This window comes from Amblyomma maculatum, chromosome 4 (genome assembly GCF_055883805.1).
Source record: "Amblyomma maculatum isolate TAMU_Amacu chromosome 4, ASM5588380v1, whole genome shotgun sequence".
NCBI lineage: Eukaryota > Metazoa > Arthropoda > Arachnida > Ixodida > Ixodidae > Amblyomma > Amblyomma maculatum.
Window position 1 is genome coordinate 178573305 of NC_139347.1, and position 16419 is coordinate 178589723.

The 16419-nt window shown below is 52.5% G+C and overlaps 1 pseudogene; it reads right to left on the reverse strand.

Annotated features, from left to right (window-relative positions):
* The window catches only part of LOC146193566 (uncharacterized), an 85177-nt pseudogene extending 69824 nt beyond the window's left edge, over positions 1–15353 (reverse strand).
* Positions 15354–16419: the final 1066 nt, after the last annotated feature.

Sequence of the window (16419 nt, forward strand, 5' to 3'; positions counted from 1 at the left end):
TCTACAGGGGAGAACGAACGTGGTAGCTGACGCGCTATGCCTTGCCCCACTCGCTCGCGGCGGCGTCTTTACGCCGGCGGGCGAAGGGGGCGAAACAGCGGACGAGCCGGAGATCGGCACGGAGGGGACGCCCGCAGACGGGTTCCCCATTCCGCTATCCGGGTAAGCAGCGCTTCGCAAAGCAGGCGATGGTGAAAGCTCTTTGTGAGCACATCTGAGACGCCGATGCCAGCGGAAGTTTTGCTGCGTACCTGCGGGGGGGGGGGGGGGGGACCAGGGTCTCCTTTGGGATGACTGGGACGGTTTTCAGCCATGAAGAGCTACTACGGTCCAGCAAAATGACCCGTTTTGTCGCGATGTCAGCGACGGTCTCTGGGAGACGAAGCGCCGTTACGCTGCTTGTATTGGAGCGGGCGCAGCGCCGTTACGCTACTTGTATTGAGCGGGAGCAGGGGGGCACGAGCCAGCGTGTGTCGCGGCGTGCCCCGGGGATTCATGTTTGCCGGGCCATGACGGGCTCGCGCTGAAATACATAGCCACGGATGATGAGTCCATGAAAAATTTGAAGTGGCTATTCTCCAATGTCTGAGCGGCGCGTTGTTGTTCACTCATGACAAACCATTGGCTGGTCATCTGAGTGGCTCCAAGGTTTCCAGAAACTGAGTCAATCGGTGACTGCAGCCCGGCATGAAGCGCGACATTTTCCGCTGTTGCCGTTCCGGCCATGTCTGTGAAATGTAGAAGTCGAAGGGTGGCAAGCCACCGGGCATGACGACACCAACTGACAGTGTGCGTCCGTGGCAGATGGCCACCTGCGATTTCATGGGGCATTTTCCCCAGTAACAAGCAGGGGCTCACTGCTGGAGAATCCCCTTATGGGGAAAGCCAGCCATGCCTACATTGCATACCTGAAGGCCTATGCGTAACGGTCTGACGACCTTGCGCTGGTGCCCATTGTCACCACAGGCAAGCGCCAAGGCACACCCAATGCGGTGGAACGCAGCCGTGCCCCGCACCGGTACAAGGTGAGGCGACGTTCACCTGTGTGATTGATGCCGGACGGCGGGCCTTTTTGCAACCGAAGGCATACCGCTTCACCGAGCGAGCTTGCTCGTCGAACCCTACCCGGAAGCAAGGTTGGTCTCCCTGTTTTCTAGCTCGCTCAGTTCCAGCCTTTGTGTTTTATTTTGTTTTTGTGTCTCTTTTTCCATTTTTTGTTTTCTTCTGTTTCCGTTCTTGCTTCCTATCTTGTAAATATTGTACAGTGCGTGCCTTCTTTTGTACAGCGCGTCATCTCTCATTTTTCTTATTTTGAAATTGCTAGGGTTGGCCATTGGGCAGCCCCGACGCGCGGCTTTTCCGGTGTGTGTGGAGATGAAGTTGGGGCCGTTTGGGGACAGGGAGCATGGACGATGCCCCTTTCACCCAAGGCCGCCGTGGTTGCGAAGGTGCTCGGGACAGGTTCGCCGCTGAAAGTCGGCATCACCCTTGTTTGGTGTGTGAGTGGCTGTGCGTGTGCGTGCCTGGGCGTGGAGGCGACGACGTCGCGCCATGTGTGTTTGCCGGCGTGTGCGGAGCGCGGTGGAAAGGAAGCCCCGCGCGGTCTCCCCATATGCGCCTTGGATCGCCACGGAGTCACGGACTATCCACACCCGGGGCCCCTTCGGCGTGTTCGCTGTCCCTGTACCTAACCTGTACCTGCACCTAACCTGCACCTAACCTGTACCACCACCGACGGAGATCGGTTGCAGCCAAGGATGAACGTTGGCCGCCCAGAAGTCAACGAATGGTGAGTCACCACAGGCTCCCTGAGCTGCACCGACGAACTTTGACACTTCTGTACATAGTTGTGTTTGTACATAGTTGTTCTGTACATAGTTGTGTTCTGTACATAGTTGTTGTTACTTAGCCTCAGGAACTTTGTACATTATTCTTCATGCCATCTTGTATTTTTTTTTTGTTTTTTGTGCGCCTTGCTAATGTTGGTCTTTCTTGAGTGTCTGTCTTTTCGAGATCTTTTTGGCTGGAGTGAATCGTAGTTGACTTGTTGCGTGATGATAGCATTCTTTTCTTCGTGCTGGGGACCTGCCGTTTGCTTTCGCTGACGGGTAGGAGGGCAATTAAGGAGAGGAGGATGTGGGATTCGGGCTTGCTGCGGCTGCCCTTTGCGTTGCGCGGCCGCCGCCCGCTTCCCAGTTGTTCTCCTCGTTCCCTTTCTCCAGCCTGAGGCGGCGGAGAGATGCTCGGACGACTTGTCACTGTCGTTCGGGCCACAGCTCCGCCCTGGCGTCCCAGTGGCTGTTCCCATTGGCGCGTTTTGGCTAAAACATGCCACCGCTTCGACGGCCGCGCTCGCGCGACGCTCCGAGCGGGGCCCAAAAGAGACCCCTCCGAGACATCGCAAGGTGCGTACGCAACTGTTCTTGTCTGCCGGCCTTTGTCCGCGCAGACCAGTGTGTACTCGAATTCGTCTGCTCCGGGTCTTACCTGGGAGAGCGAAGCTCGAGCCTGTCGATCGAAATCCAACGATCCGCGACAGGCGTACCTTGCAGTGGTTGCCCACTCTCTCTCAAAGGACCCATTTGGTCACTGCGAGAGAGAGATCACAGCACGCTCTTGCGTGCTTGCGGCGCGCACTCCGTGGCACTTCGTGCGCGCAGGGGAGCCTTGCTCCTCGCGCGCTCCCTTGACACGGTGACTGAGTATGTGTGTGTATGTGCGTTTTGTAGATATGTGTATGTGTGTGCGTGCGTGTGTGGTGTGTGTGTGTGTGTGTGCCGCTGGAGGATGGCGTTCCAATAAACGTCGCCTTTGTGAACTTGGAGGCTTGTGTCCTTGCAGCGAAGTGCTCTCCTCCCTATGGAGGTTGAGTGCGCGCTGCGGTGTTTCAGTGTGCGCGCGGTGACGGCTGATCGGGGCTTCGGCTCGCGCGACGCTCGAACCCGTGGTGGTTGGTGGTCTATGCCCACGTAGAAACCACAGGGTTCATTGACAAGATAAGCAGGACTCGATCAGCAGGACTGGGCGCGGCGAACACAGCGACAGCGAACACAGTCAGGTCCTACACGCGCAGCGATTATGATGCCACTCAATTTAATGTTCCTTGTGCACTTCTTCCTCTTCACAATTACACGTGCGATGAAGAGGAGACATCCTGGCTACGTACGGCGTGAGCAAGATTGCAGGGTCGTAACAGGGTCTGAGGCGCTGGACGTGAACAATCTCGCGTCCGCGCCGGCGTAAATCATGGGACGGCGTAACAGGTTTCACCCCATAATTAGCCGAAGAAGTGCGCTCCAGAACTCGGTATGGGTCATGGTATTTAGCAAGAAATTTTGAAGACAGTCAAGGGGCATTGGAAGGTATCCATAGCCACACAAGAGCGCCAGAGGAGATGTCCGGTGTCGAGTGTTGGCTGTCATGGGTGGATTTTTGGCCGTACTGGGTGTTAGCCGCGAATGCGCGGGCAATTTGTCGACTGTCTTCCGCATGTTGGGCTGCTTGAGACGCAGGAGTATACTCTCATATGTCTGGCTGATACGGGAGTATGGTGTCGATTGTAGCAGAGGGGTCACGGACGTAGAGGAGAAAAAAGGAGAGAAGCCAGTAATAGACTGCGTTGCGGTATTGTAAGCGTACGTGACAAACGGAAGGACGAGGTCCTAGTTTAAGTGGTTGGAGGAGACGTATATCACCAAGGGTACGATTTAAACGCTCAGTGAGGCCATTAGTCGGGGGATGACAGGCCGAGGTGGTTCTAGGAATAATGTTGCACTTGGTGAGCAAAGCTTTCACAACGTCACTCAAGAAAACGCGTCCTCTGTCGCTGAGCAGCTCTCGAGGTGCGCCGTGGCGAAGAACAAATCGCTGCAAAATGAAGGAAGCTACTTCTGATGCTGTGGCAGATGGAAGTGCGGCGGTTTCTGCATACCTCGTCAGATGATCAACGGCTACGATAGCCCAGCGGTTGCCGGCCGCAGTGTAGGGAAGCGGCCCGTACAAATTCATGTCGACGCGGTCGAAAGGGCGTGATGGGCTGGGTAACGGCAGCAACTCTCCATTAGAACGTTGAGATGTCTTGCGACGTTGACAGGTGAGGCATGAGCGAACGTACTTGAGTACGAAGGTGTACATGCCCCACTAGTAGTAACGCAGCCGGAGACGAGTGTATGTCTTGAAGACGCCCGCGTGACCAGATTGTGAGTCAGCGTGGAAATAGTCACAGATTTGCAAACGTAGCTGCCCGGGAATAACTAGCAACCACTTGCGGCCATCTGCGCAGTATTTTCGTCGGTAGAGGAGGTTGTCACGAATGGCGAAATGTGAAGCATGGCGGCGGAGAGCACGCGATGGAGAAACAGCTGTAGGTTTGAAGATAAAATCGAAGATAGAATTTATCCAAGGATTTTGCCGCTGCGCTGACAGCATGTCATTGATGTGAAGCGATGGCGGGAATTTTCGGAAGAGAAAAGGCTCGCGACCTCAGCTGTAAGGGGGCAGTGGGAAAGAGCATCGGCGTCGTGATGCTTGCGGCCGGAGCGGTAAACAACGCGGACGTCACATTCCTGAAGGCGAACAGCCCATCTTGCCAGTCTGCCGGACGGGTCTTTCACTGAGGAAAGCCAGCAAAGCGCATGGTGGTCCCTCACTACATCAAAAGGACGGCCATAGAGGTAAGGGAGGAATTTAGTAAGAGCCCAAATAATTGCTAAGAACTCTTTTTCAGTGACAGAGTAATTGGATTCAGCCTTCGCGAGTGTACGGCTAGCATAGGCGACCACATATTCAGTATAACCTGATTTGCGCTGAGCGAGAACAGCACCGAGACCAATACCACTGGCGTCCGTGTGGACCTTAGTAGGCGCTGTGAGGTCAAAGTGACGTGGAACAGGCGGCGCCGTGAGGATGTGACGTAAAGCATTCAGACATCGTCGCACTCTGGCGACCACGACGAAAGGTCGGAACTGCCGGACAGATTTTTTGTCAACGAAGCAGCAATAGAAGCGAAATTTCTGATAAAGGGGCGAAAGTAAGAGCACAGCCCGAGGAAGCTACGTAGATCTTTGATGAAAATCGGTTTGCGAAAGGCTGCTACGGCACGCAATTTGGCAGTGTCTGCAGATACACCTTCTTTTTAAACAACGCGGCCGAGAATGGTGAGTTGGCGGGTGTCAAAACGACCTTTTTTTTTCAAATTCAACTGCAGGCCGGCATCAGACAGGCAGTTCAAAACGTGCTTCAGACGGTAGAGGTGTGTGTCAAAGTTGAGCGAAAAGACAACAATGTCGTCGAGGTAGCAGAGGTACGTCTTCCACTTTAGGCCACGCAAAATGGTGTCCATCAAAGGCAATTTCGGGGCAATCAGTCGCTCCTAAAAGAACTTTCCAGTACCCGGAAAGTAAATCTAGGGAAGAAAAGAGCTCGGCGCCTTGCAAACAATCGAAAGCGTCGTCGATGCGTGGGAGAGGGTAGATGTGCTATCGCGTAATCCTATTAAGGCGGCCATAATCGACACAGCGGATAGAGCCATCTTTCTTTTTTACGAGGACAAGTGACGCCCAAGGGCTGCTTGAGGGCTGAATCATGCCATTCTGGATCATTAGGTCGACTCGCTCTTCAGTAGCCTGGCGTTCGGTTGCAGACACACGATAGGGGTGCTGTCGCAGTGGTGCGTGGGTGCCGGTGTCGATGCGATGAGTGACTGTAGAAGTTTGACCCATAAAACTTTGATGAGAGTCGAAGGAGGAGTGAAAGTGATGTAGTAGGTTCAAAAGCTGGGTGCGCTGCTCTGGAGGTAGCTCGGCGTTGATGGAACGAACAAGTCTGTAGAGGGGGGAGCGGGCGCAGGTGAAGGGGGGCTGAGCACAGTCACGGCAGAATATGGCGTGTCGTCAGGTTCCTCAGAGATAAGAAGAGATGCGATTGGGTGGACACTTCCAATGCATTCACCATGGCGCAAAGAAGTAGGGGAGGTAAATGGGTTAGAGACCGATAACATGGAAAGGCCAGCGGAAATAGCGAGCACTGCATAGAACAATGGAAGGCATTTGCGGCGCAGGAAAGTATGGGCTGGTGTGAAGAGAGCGGTATCATCGCTAACAGAGGCACAAGCGACACGAACAAACACAGGAGAGCAGGGAGGAAGGTCGATATCTTCGGCGACGAGGGCTTTAGCACAGGAATTTGATGGATCAGCGTCTGGTAAGGGATCGGGAAAAGTCGAGAACCCCACTTCAGCTCGAGCACAATCGATAATAGCAGCGTGACGCGACAGGAAATCCCAGCCTAAAATTACAGCGTGTGAGCAACTTGGCAGCACCACGAACTCAATCGTATCAAGGCAGTTCTGGATAACTATTCGAGCGGTGCACGCTGCTAGAGGCTTGATATGCCGAGCGCTGGGCGTTCGCAACGAAAGTCCCGCAATTGGCGTCTTCACTTTCTTTAAAGAGTTACATAGTTCTGCGTCCATAACCGAAATCGCAGCACCAGTGTCAATTAGCGCCATGACAGCAACACCCTTGACGAAGACTTCAATTAGGTTTGCCGGCGACAGGTGAGAACTTGGGACGTTCGATGCGGTCGCAGTTCTCGCCTTAGAAACTGCGGCCTCTAGTTTTCCTCACGTGAAGCGTTCTGTCGACGTCGCCTCGGATAGATAGAGCGGCGTCGCGGCGACGGTAAACGGTGGTCGTACATGGCGGAGCGATCTGGGGAGAAGTGACGGCTGGCTGGAGGCTCCGTAGGCACGGAATACTGAGGCGTCGGAGACCAGTGCCCAGAACCATGACTGGGTGGTGCCGATACTGTGAGACGGTTGCGACAATAACGAGAAATATTGTTACGTGCGTGGAAGAAGTAGCGAGCACTGGCGCGGGCAGGCGCGCTCGCGCTAGGTCCGCCATCATTCATTAAACGTCATCTACCATCGCCATCAGTCATGTCCTGTTTCCTTTGTTCATCGGCTTGCCGCCTCGTAACATTTGGTTGGAGGCGCGGGGTACGTCATCACCACTCATCATCCTGGCCCGGAGTTTGGGCGTCCTGTGTCTTTTTGCGCCGTCGGCAACGGGTTCCTGGGACGACGCATCGCCTGGCGGTTCCCCAGCCAGCCGGACCTGACGCGAATCGCCGTTCTCCACCCCCTCCCCCCGCCCAGTCCCCCACTCTGACCACAAGACACGAAGAAAGACAAATAGCCCGATGTTCCGACCCTCAGCAATCCGAGACACCACGAACAAGCAAGGACACATCACAAGACACAGCGCATCAAAGACGACCAAAGGATCCGAACGCCCCGATACGCCGACCATACGAACCCACCGACCCGACACAACACTATACGTGAAAAGATCGCCCCCGCTGTGTCGCTTGATGCGTGCCTGGGACCCAGATGTTAAATCCTGGCGACCGTTGCAGCGAAAGCTTCCTGGGCCAGGATTCATCTGTCATCATGGCGGCAAGCCCTACTTTCTTTCTTTTCTGTATTCACCAATCCACACAAGATCATCATCATGTCATACATCTAATCAACTTTGACTTCTGCGTCCAACCGAGCGGGACGATCGCTCGGTGGCCCCGAGAAGTGTTACGTACGTGGAAGAGAAAGCGAGCACTGGCGCGGGCAGGCGCGCTCGCGCTAGGTCCGCCATCATTCATTAAACGTCATCTACCATCGCCATCAGTCATGTCCTGTTTCCTTTCTTCATCGGCTTGCCGCCCCGCAACAATATTTCCAGCAAGCCCGCAAGTGTAACAAATTTGCCGGTTATCTGTCGTGCGCCAGGGATTGCGTGGTCTTGGAGCCGGTCGAATAAACTGCGCAGGTTCTCGAGCAGGCCCAGGAGGCGGCTGAACGTAGGCAGGTGGCGGCGGAGCATATGTAGGTTGTGGTAGGGCAGCAACAGCCGCATATGTCAACGGCGCTGCGACAGGAATGGATTGAGGGGTTGGAGGAAGAGATTCAGCTACCTGCTCTTGAATAATTTGGCGCAAACTGGGAGCTAGGTGTGCGGAAGGCTCTTGATGGCAGGACATAAGGGAGAGCTGTCGAGCAACTTCTCCGCGAATGAAGCTCTTGATTTGAGGCAGGAGCGCAGAATGTTCGCCTACATCTGTCAGGCCAGCAAGCGACTCAGAGTGCATCGCGTTCGCGCGAGTTATGGCCCTTTGTTTGCGCATTTCATCATAACTCAGACACAGTGTGACAACTTCCGCGACAGTGCGGATATCTCGAGCCGTCAGCATCTGAATGGCGTCGTCATCAATACCTTGCAGAATGTGCTTGATCTTGTCGGCTTCTGACATTTGTGCGCTCACGCGCTTGCACAAGTCGACGACGTCCTCGACATAACTCGTGAAATTCTCGCCAACCTACTGAGACCGCGCACGCAAGCGCTGTTCAGCGCGGCGTTTCCTCACAACTGGACGGCCGAAAACTTCAGAGAAGCTGGCTTCAAACACGGGCCATGATGGAATGTCCGCTTCATAGTTCCGAAACTATAGATTGGCTACGCCGGCGAGATAGAAAATCACGTTGCTTAACTTCGTTTGCGTGTCCCATTTGTTGTAAGCGCTCACTCGTTCATAGGGTGTGAGCCAGTCCTCGACGTCATGGTCGTCAGTGCCACTGAAGATGGCGGGGTCTAGCTGGCGGAGGAAGCCGGGACAGATGATGGCCGTGCCCTCTTGTACGGCTTGGTGGTTAACGTCCTCATGCATCGCAGGAGGTGGTAATGTGCGGCTGCGCAGTTCCAGGGCGAGAGGATAGATCTTAACCGGCAGCTCCACCAAATGTAGGAGGGGGGTTTATTGAGAAGATCAGCAGGACTCGATCAGCAGGACAGGGCAGATCAGCGGCGAACACAGCGACAGCGAACACGGTACCACTGACTGAATGTTCCTTGTGCACTTCTTCCTCTTCACAATTTATATATTTTGATCCTACTGATCAAAATCGTAATATGGCAATCGTAGACATCTTCACCAGTTCCTTTCAGAAGGTGGCCAACATTATCTTCTTTCTCATGGCACAGTTAACAGTGCTGCAAAGTGCTGCAACCGAAATGAGCGCACAAGGAGCGTCGGAAGTGTGGCGCAAGTGCAACGTGAGCTGATGACGTGGCGTAAAGGATGCAGCGCCCAATTCGAAACGCGTGTGTTCATTATCCTGGCTAGACGCCTAGGCGCTTGAGCTTAGACCGCGTCCGGCGTTGTCGTCTGCTTCGTAGGTTGGCGCATAAAAATATAATCATCGTCAGCGGCCACGATCGGTTCTCAGAGAACCAATGGGCTGAGTGGCAGTTTCATTTTTCATTCGCCACTTCTTTTATGGCTTCCCGGCGAGCTCGACTTGAGTCGTCATCATCATGCATTCATCTATTCACTTGGGTGAGGGTCCAGTTTAATCCCTGAAGATATGGTGAACGGTGTCCGAAAAAACGCTTTGTGTGCATAGAAAGGGGGTTTGCGCAAAAGTAGATGTATGCTATCAGGCTGTTGTTCTTGCGGTTGTTCTAAGCATGTATTAGCTCTTATTTCTCAAAACGCGCAGACGTTTGCGTTTGAGGTGCACATTTGAAAAGGCCCTTGCAGTGCAAGTGCTTCAAGTCGCTTCAATATGTGGAAATGTCGCCTGAGTAAAGCGTCACGTCGCATCGTGTTAAATGTAGGATAAGCCACGCCAGCGCAATTCCGATAGTCCGCAGCTGAGAAGGTGAACATTGCGATGGCTTATTTCAGGGCGGTAATGAACGCGTAGCTGGCATCCAGATTGTATGCTGTCGAACTACCTGGTTGCTGTGTGCCGACTCTTCTTCCCTTCATATCGATATTTAATCGATTTAAGAATACTGTATCAGTTCATGTTCAGAAAAAGAAAGTCCATTGGGTGGAATTGATCACTTTGATCCTCGCAACGTTGCTCTCAGGCCGGGAGCAAGTGTTGGTTAAATTGCCAACGCGTACAGAGCTAGCTCGGCTCTACTTTGGCCATCTTCAAGACGCAGCTGCAAATCATATGTGCGTCTTCGAATGAATTAGACACCAAATGATGTTTAGAAACGGAATAATGTTTACAAATGGCGCCTATATAATTGAAAGCTCGGAATTTCTTCACAAAATGCTTGGGATAGACGAGACCGAAGAAGGGACTCAAATGTCAATTTGCACAATGCCGGTTATTGGCGCGACAAGAACCAACATTGGCTATACGTCAGCACAAGCATCAGAAGGGATGTGAGAAAATGTTCGGTTCGGAATTTATGGCGGTCGTATTGTCGGTCCTTATTTCATCGACGGAAGCCTTAATGGGAAACTTACACATACTGCCTTCTAAATGGCGCCGTCTCTGAATTTACAGCTGAGCTATCACTGCTCCCGTAGAAACAAAATAATGGTTTTACGCTTAAGCATAAAAGAGCCCGGCCGCATTGTTTCCTTCAGTCTTGTATTTCCTGGAAAGCACCTTTTCCAACCAAAGCATTGGGAATGGGATAAAAACAACCTGACCTGGTCACTCAATTTCTCATCACCTAATACCTCCCATGGCGGATACGTTAAGAACAAAATTTTCAACTGGACAGGAATAACGCAATGCACGCCAATATACCAGCACCGTTTAACGTTCAACTTTAATCTGTACGCTGTCACAGAAGCTTGGTGCGTTCTTTGCACAAAGCTGGCGACGAAATTAAAAAGATACAAAAGCTTCCTCCGGAGGTAATAAAACTGGCAGAGTGCAACGTCAGTGCTTTTCAAGGCTCTCAAAATCGCCCTTCCTGTAGCTGACGATGACAATCCTTTTATTGCGAAAGCAATACTACGCCAGGTTTCACCTTTTCGCCGTACCGGAGCCTACTTCACGGTCAGTGGTCTGTCATGTGACAACTGACATAATACCAGAGAGAAAGACGGGGTAGCAAGTCGGCTCTTTGGCGCGCCGTAGCTACGGTCCACGGTCGAGCGGCGGCGGTGGTCGGTCACAAGACTACTGACGTCATACCAGAGCGAGAGACGGGGGACCAAGTCGACTCTTCAGAGCACCGCAGCTACGCTCCGCGGCCGGTCGACCGCCTGCTAACAGCGGCAAGCGTTTGACGACATACAAGTTATAACAGCTTGCAGGCCTTGCTGCGGTGATGGATGTGTGTGTTTCAGCGTGTGGTTTCACTCTAGTAGCGCCTGCAAGGCGAGCTGACCAAAACAGAAACCTTGAGGTAGCCATGTATGTTAGACAGCCTCTAGAAGCCAGTTTGGTAACGGCCCCTGCGCTAATGAAATTTGGAGAATCAGTATGTGTACAACTGCATGCTTTGGACTTGGTTGTAACGGGAGTGTATATATCTCTCCTCAGCCCGGGTGTCAACAAGCTCTCAACGTTGTGTCTACTGGATTACAAAGCCGTGTAGACGCGAGGTTTGTCCTATGTACTGGTGATTTCATCAAGGACTTCCGTAGAGACAAAGTATTCGTCGAGGCTGCTGAAGCAGACCACTTCCTGGAACTTACTACATTACAACCGAGTACAACAGCACAATGAGGAAACAGTTTAGATTTGGTGTTATACGTATAGAAAATCCCTGGACGATGGATACACCATACGAGACGTGAAGGCAAAGAGCCACTACTTTACTGATCATCGGAGTGTCTTCATTGGGCTACAGAAAGAAGAATCTGTGAATGAATAATAAAGTTTGAAGACGTACAAAATATATGCCTTTCATTTCGTGGGGACACAGGAGAATAGCAATGTGCACCACAACAAGCGAAACACTTTGCGTAGCCAAGCGAATATTGCTGTCACAATTTCCAGGCTTACCTAAAGCTAAGCCCCAGCTAATATTTTCGTTATGTCGAGCAACGAAGCATATGATAACGCTGGCCGCAGTCAAAGCTAAGTGGCGAAGCTCCCTAGCCAGGGAAATTAGGACACACATTTCGAATCGGGCGCTGCATTCATTACACGTAACCAGGGACGTTGCGCTTGCGTCATACTTACTGCGCTCCTCGTGCGCTCAGTTTCAGTTGCGCGCAGGAAAAAGCATTAGATTTCGCCGCTCTGCATGCTCTGGAAAATAAGTTTTTCTTCATTTCGAGAACTGAATGACTTCTTATCCTTAATGACATCAAATATCAATCTTAACATTTTGACTAGGCGGGACATTGGGAAAATAATAAAAAAGTTAAATAGTTGGTTTTTGTAATTACTTGAAGAATTAGAGAAACTTTGCAGAATATTGTCACGTACACGGAGACTAAGGATACCAAAGATAGCAGGGGGTAGCCCAGACACAACGCAGCAGCACAGACGCAAACGTGCAAGCGGCACTTTGTCGTCCTTTTCAACTTCGTCCTCCTTTCACACCTCAGTCATGCGCCACCTGGCAACGCTAGGTGGCACTCGAGCGTGCAAGTCGCCCAGATGGGTCTCGCAGATTTGCCAGCCAGCACAAACAATGATGGTCCGTGACGACTTTAAATGGCCGGCCGTAAAGATAGGGGCGAAACTTCATAATAGCCCATACGACCGCCAGGCATTACTTTTCTGAGGTGGAGTAGTTCATTTCGGCACGAGAGAGAGTGCGGCTAGCATAGGCTATTACTCGTTCAAACCCATCTTGATGCTGAACAAGGACCGCGCCAAGACCGATACTACTGGCGTCAGTGTGCACCTCAGTATCAGCCGCTTCATCGAAGTGTGCCAGAACAGGGGATGTTTGAAGGCGCTCACGAAGCAAAGAAAAGGCCATCTGCTGCTCAGAGTTCCACACAAAGGAGGTGTCCTTCCTCGTAAGGCGCGTGAGAGGTTCTGCGATCTGAGAAAAGTCCGCAATGAAACGCCGATAATATGCGCACAGGCCGAGGAAGCGCTTAACAGCCTTCTTGTTAGCTGGAACGGGAAATCGTGCGACGGCAGCAGTCTTATCGGGATCCGGGCGCACGCCATCAGCGCTTACAACATGGCCGAGGAACTTGAGTTCTGTATACCCGAAGTGGCATTTCTGGGGCTTCAGCGTGGGATCAGCAGAACGGAGGGCTTCCAGGACAGCTCGAAGGCGTTCGAGGTGTTGGTCAAATGTTTCGGAAAAAACAACTACGTCTTCCAAGTACACAAGACAGATCTGCCACTTGAGGCCAGTGAGGACGATGCCCATCATCCTTTGGAATGTAGCTTGGGCAGAGAACAATCAAAATGGGAGTACTTTGAATTCATATACGCCATCTGGAGTGACAAATGCGGTTTTTTTTCGGCCTCGTTCGTCTACTTCGATTTGCCAATAGCCGCTTTTTAAATCAATAGATGAAAAATACTTCGCACGTCGCAATCTGTCCAGTGAGTCATCGATGCGCGGCAACGGGTATACATCTTTCTTTGTCACATTATTCAATTTCCGATAGTCGACGCAAAATCGGAGAGTGCCGTCTTTCTTTTTGACCAGGACTACTGGTGAAGACCACGGACTTTGTGAAGGCTGCACAACACCATCAGCCAGCATCTCCTGAACCTGCGTCTGGATCACTTCTCGTTCCTTGGCAGACAAACGATAAGGCTGCTGTCGTATTGGGCGAGCGTCGTCATAAGTAATGACGCGAAGTTGTGTGATGGGCGTTTGACGAACCTTCGAGGAAGAAGCAAAACAGTGCTTGAAGTCTAGCAGCTGTTGATCTAAGGCCTGCCGTTTCTCCTTTGACAAGTGACAGTTAATGTCTATGTTGTCAAGAGATGGCTCGTTAGTTTCTACTGCCGTGGATGCAAAACAGACCGGATCGTGCGCAAAATTGTCAGCAAAAGCGATAGCAGTCCCCGGGAACAAGCTTCGGTGCTCATTAGAAAAATTTGTCACAAGGAGTGCAGCCCGCCCATTGTGAAACGACAATAAACTTCGGGGAGCGCAAATGCCTTGAGCAAGCAGGAGTGAATGGTTCGCCTCCGCTGCAGCATCACCGGTACGGAAATCGTCACAGGTAACTTCCACAAGAGCACTGCTTCGCGGCGGCAGCGAGACGCTCTCAGCGGAAACACGAAGTGCGGCATTGGAAGGACTGCTACTATCTTGTTCGGTAGATTGTCCCATCGAAAACGTGACGAGTCTATTTCGCAGTTCGATAACTACTCCGTACTCCCGCAGAAAGTCAATGCCGAGGATAATAAGGTCACAGGAGCAGTCACTTAAAACAACGCAACTAACGACGAACGTACGTCCGTTAATCTGAATGCGAGCCGTGCACATCCGCTTTGGAGTAACTATATGACCGCCGGCGGTTCGAAGGTACACACCTGGCCAAGCAGTGAGCACCTTCCTCGAAACAGTCGCCATGCGACCACTCAAAATTGAATAATCGGCACCGGTGTCCACTAAAGCATTGACCGTAGTGCGACCGTCTAAAATAACCGGAATGTCCAGAGAAACGCTTTTTGCTTCCCTAGGTGGCGGTACCAGCAGCACGCGGTCGGATCGAAGCGGCGACGACGGGAGGTCTTCAACGCAGCGACTACGAGCGGCCTCGCCCCCGAAGGTCGCTGTTTTGTTTTCCCGATGAGGGCTAGACGAGAGGCCTTGGTCCTCTCGCGAGGAACCGTGGGCGAACGAGGAGGAGCACCTTGGCGAAGGGGAGCGGGGCTGACGCTGCGAACGAGATGAAGAACGCTGCTCCGCCAGGTACTCCTCAATAACTCGGGGTCGTTGACCAAACCGGGGAGGAGGCGAGTCGATGCGGAAGCCGTGAAGACCGAGGCGTCGATACGGACAATCCCGGTGGAGATGTCCTGGTTCACCGCAGTGGAAGCAAAGCGGACGGCGGTCAGGCGTGCGCCAAATGTCGGCTTTGCGTCGGGGCAGCGGACGATTGTCGAAGTTCTGCACTGGCTGCACCGAGGGCAGCGGAACTGTAGGTGACGCGAGAATGGGCGGTGGTGAGGGGCGAGCCTGACTCTGCAGAACTTCCGCATATGTGGGACCATTGTCGGTCCCCGACAGCAATGGGGGGCTCGGAACTACAGGCGAAAGAGGGCTCTTGAGTGCCTGCCGCACCTCCTCCCGCACTATAGCAGAAACGGAAGTTGGTGATTGCTGCAGAGGGCTCCAGAACTTGCTTAGTTCTTCGCGGACGACGCTGCGAATCAGTTCGCGCAATGCATCGGGATGCCGCTATGAAGATGCAAATGATTCCGCGATTGTGCTTGTATGAAAAGGTCGGTCATAAGCCACGGCACGTTGTTGTAGCACCTTTTTCATTGTGGTGGCCTCCGCAAGGAATCTGTTTACAGTCGACGGTGGGTTTCGCACAAGGCCTGCGAACAGCTGCTCCTTCAAACCCTGCATCAAGTGCCCGACCTTTTTGACCTCGGACATGGCGGGATCGGCGTCATGTCCTCGACGTACGCTTGGACACTCTCATTCGGCCTTTGGATGCGAGAGTGAATGGCACGTTCTGCATGCTCGCGACGATCCGCGCTAGTGTAAGCCTCGAGCAGTTGACGACGGAATTCCCGCCACGAAGTTAACACTTGCTCTCGGTTCTCGAACCAGATACGGGCGCCGTCCTCAAGGCTGAAGTAGACGTTCCTTAGTTTGGCAGCATCGTCCCACTGGTTGAAAGCAGCGACACGTTCAAACTGAAGGAACCAGTCCTCCACATCCTCAAAGAGGTCCCCATCGAAAGACTTCGGTACCCGAGGGCCTGAAAGGTGTAGTTACAGGCCGGTGCGACGCCCGTTACCTGCTGAGCAGAAGCACTAGATGTCATGACGGCTGGTGATGGTTGAAACTCCGGAGACAGTCCCTGGAGCCGTTGACTGGAGCCATGCACGGGGGTGTCCAATGGTACAGGGCTGGTGCGACGTCTTGTAGATGGACTCTTGCATAGGCGATCGTTTTACCCAGCATCTCCACCAGAATGTCACATACACGGTGACTAAGGATACCAATGATAGCAGGGTGTAGACCAGACACAACAACACAGCAGCACAGACGCAAACGTGCCAGCGACACTTCGTCGTCCTTTTCAACTTCGTCCTCCTTTCACACCTCAGTCACGCGCCACCTGGCAACGCTAAGTGGCAATATTATGTGGGCCAGGGCAGGTATTGTGTTCCCGGAAATATTTCCTTTGTATTGTGTACCGGAAGATTTATATTGTGTGTCTGCTGGAAGATATATGAGGTGGCTGCCGAGCAACCATAGTTCTGCATAAAGAAAGTAAAAAAATTCCCATGAAGAAAGGTGTTAGGCAAGGAGACACGATCTCCCGAGTACTATTCACAGCTTGCTAAGAGGAAGCATTCAGAGATTGGAATGGGAGCAGTTAGAGATAATGGTAGATGGAGAATGCCTCAGTAATCTTTGATTTGCTAATGACATTGCCTTGCTAAGTAAATCAGGAGATGAACTGCAGAGAATGATTAGTGACCTAGACAGG